This window comes from Octopus bimaculoides, chromosome 14 (assembly GCF_001194135.2).
Source record: "Octopus bimaculoides isolate UCB-OBI-ISO-001 chromosome 14, ASM119413v2, whole genome shotgun sequence".
Taxonomy (NCBI): domain Eukaryota; kingdom Metazoa; phylum Mollusca; class Cephalopoda; order Octopoda; family Octopodidae; genus Octopus; species Octopus bimaculoides.
Genome location: NC_068994.1, coordinates 1952580 through 1956251, shown reverse-complemented (window position 1 = coordinate 1956251; position 3672 = coordinate 1952580). Strand labels below are relative to the sequence as shown.

At 34.7% G+C, this 3672-nt stretch overlaps 2 protein-coding genes across 3 annotated transcripts in view; both read left to right on the top strand.

The window, feature by feature from the left end:
• LOC106873952 (protocadherin-18) overlaps positions 1-3672 on the top strand; it is a 139806-nt gene that overhangs the window by 90843 nt on the left and 45291 nt on the right. The gene's annotated exons all lie outside the window — the stretch shown is intronic.
• LOC106873949 (protocadherin beta-15) overlaps positions 1-3672 on the top strand; it is a 38851-nt gene that overhangs the window by 26443 nt on the left and 8736 nt on the right. Inside the window, exon 1 of one of the 2 annotated variants that reach the window (XM_014921491.2) lies at positions 3479-3540. The exons of the other annotated variant lie outside the window; for it this stretch is intronic. The gene's annotated coding sequence lies outside the window, so the exon portion shown is untranslated. Of the gene's footprint in view, positions 1-3478; positions 3541-3672 lie in introns of those variants that run through there. 2 annotated transcript variants of the gene reach the window in all.

Here is a 3672-nt window from a genome sequence, read left to right as displayed (position 1 = left end):
AATACTTCTGAGGAAATGGTTCTTTAAGGGTCTTCAGTTGATAACCATGGCAACAATATTTGGGATTTTAGATATACACACATTATGTATGTGTTTGTGAGCATATGTGTATATATATATATTTGTGTATATATAATTATGTATATGTATGTGTATACATACACATGCACTCATGTATTTTTTTGCTTGTGTACATCAATATAGTTATCAATATATACATCAATACACGTCAATATGTGCATGCATATATGCATTAATACACACACACACACACGTGTGTGCATGTGTGTATATATATATATATATATATATATATATATATATATATATACATGCATATACACACACATCCACACACTGATGGCAGTTCTTATCTTTTTTTGTAGGAAAAAAACATTTATTTTTAGATTTGTCCAAGTTATTGATTTTTAGGGAGGTAAGCATCCTGCTGTATTCTCTGGCTCCTTAACTGGATATTGTGTGTGTGTGTGTGTGTGTGATTGTTTACCATACTTGTCTTTCAATATATCCATCTATCCACCTCTCCGAATATAAATTTGTATATATTTGTGCAAAATTATATGTGTGCGTGTGTACGCAGACATATAGACATACACATATATGTGCATACATATATATATATATATATATATATATATATATATATATATATACGTGTGTGTATGCATGCATATATATGTATATGGAATATTTATCTATAAATGCATGTGCCGCATGTGCAAGTGTATCTGTGCATTATGTAGGGAAGTAAGTGTTTTTTACAAGAGTCATATCATTTAACTGCTAAGAATTATATATAAACATAAATGTGTGTGTGTGTGTGTGTGTGTGTGTGAGTGTGTGTCTGTGTGTGCTTTCCATTGAACCTGTCATGAAAGCATGACTGTGTTCAAGTTTTGTCATGTTTATCAATTCTTGTTCATATTTTTTACGTAGCAGTTCATAGTAGTTTGGAACAGCAAAGTGCCACACTCTATCATTGACTCAACAACATCTCTAGACTTTCACAGTCTCATCTTCAGGATGGAGTAATACTGGAGTGTACTGCTGACTCTATATAACAAGAAGAGTCAATATGATGTGATGCCGACGGTACCACTCTTACAGGAATTTTGATTGTTTGTTTAATCTGTCTATTGTTATTTTTAGCCTTGTGTAGAGTGATGAATATTAGTCTTATTATAAATCATCTATTTGTGTGTGGATCTCTCTGTGGATATAGAAAGCATCATATACTATATTTGTTCTGTGTTGTAGGGTGAGGTGCTTGAAGTGGATGAAATAATTTGTGCAGGAAAAATAATGGATCTGAAATGTTGTCTCTTCTGTAAAAATCATAAAAGAAATAACAAAATAATTACTTTATATTTCGTCTGTTGGCAGTTTCCCTGACATATTGGTTTGCTTTGTCATTGGGTTAACATAACCGATGGAAAATATAACTAGATATAGAACTACACACACAAACACATTCACACATATGTACATACACATACATGTATATATACAGGGTGGCCCAAAAGTAAGTTTACAGTTATTATGTAGGCAGACGACACACATAGACACACTCTCGAAACAGAAGCAACAGTTGTGCAAGCCATGCCTAATTCTTGGCCAAAATATGGCCTTGCATGCAACCTGGCAGGAAGCCCTGTTATTATATGTTCACCAGTCTCTGACATAAGCCGTCACCTGTCATCTCTCCCCTGGGAGTAGCACAGCAGCCCTCCCCCATTCTGTAATCATTGAACCATATCTAAAGAAACACCCACTTTCACAATGTCTGCCACATCTATAATGGTTCTTCATCTTTGGAACTATCCAACTGCTACTAGCTACACCCCCCCCCCAGCTAATTTACTCCTCCTAATTAATTGTAGTTGTCACATATTGCCACCATCTAATTGTTCTACCTTCCCTGCAAACAGATATCATTTCAATAAAACAAGAATCTATATTTCTTTCTTTATTGCCCACAGGAGGCTAAACATAGAGAGGACAAACAACGGGATTAAGTTGATTACATCGACCCCAGTGCGTGACTGGTACTTTTTAAATTGATCCCAAAAGGATGAAAGGCAAAGTCGACCTCGGTGGAATTTGAACTCAGAACGTAACAGCAGACAAAATACTGCTAAGCATTTCGCCCAGCCTCCTAATGGTTCTGCCAGCTCACCGCCCTTTGATATACGGTTATTCGTTGCCCTCGTTCACATACATGACATTAGTTCCTTTGAGATATTTCCCTATGCTTATATCTAATTTGTTTATGCAAATGGCCTAGTCCCAAAATGAAAGAATGGACATGGGAGGGGGGAGTATCAGAGAGTTGAAAATAGAACAGACATCAGGGTACCATAGGTACCGTGCAGGCAGCAAGCCCATTGCATAAGGAGCAGTTGACAGCAACAGGATTTGAACTCAGGATGTTAAGAGCTGGAAGAAATGTCATCAAATATTTTATCTGATGATTCTGTTGTGATGACAACGATGATTATAATGATGATGACAACGATGATGATAATGATGATGACGATGACAACAACATTTAACCAGTCATGCATCATCAATCATCAATCATTTAATACAGTTTCCTACAACTTTAGCCAATCACATATTTCACCTGTGTTCTCACCTGTGCTCTTACCTGAAATTTCTGTATCTATTACAGCATCTCATTACAGTGTTTGTCAGCTATATTAGTAGATGATCTCTCATTGTTGTTAATTAAACATCTGTCAGCAAATGCTCGTTGCATGTCTTGTTATCATTTGTTAACGAGGAAACACTTGTATGTTGTCTCTTGTTGTGAGCCATCAAATATGTATAGTGTCACATGTGTATGTATGCACACACACACATATATTTTATATACACACACTTGTGTGTGCATATATATATATATATATATATATATATATATATATATATATATATATATATATGATATATATTATATATATATATATGATATATATTATATATATATATATATACATGTATGCATATATATATATATGCATACTCTCTCTCTCTCTCTCTCACACACACATATATATTTATATATATGCATATTCATAGAGGCATAAGTGTACATGTGTATAGAAACATGCAGTTATGTGTGTATAACATGAATAATTTAGTAGATGTGTATATTTCTGATAGTGTGTTAATGAATGTGTAATTATTTGTCTTTTATCCAAAACAGAGACACATATACATGTATGCATATACATATACATTCACACAGAGACAAATACACAGAATTCTGCATAGTATTATCATCATCACCATCAACACCACTGTCATCATCATCAGCATTGTTACCATAACCAGGCTTAACATCATCATCATCACCACCACCACCACCACCACCGCTACTGCTGCTAGCAACAACACCTCCCCCCTCCTATTACCTCCTCTTTGCTCAAGCTTCCATTCTCCCAATGTGCTCAGCTGGTCTCCATCACTACCATAAATACCAATATTCTGATGTACTCCGCACAGGTGTTAGAACAGGTTAACTCACTATATTCTTGCTTTTGCCTTTCATATATATATGTGTGTGTGCGTGTGTGTGTGTGTGTGTATATGTATATACATATATATATATATATATATACATATACATACACACACACACATATATAT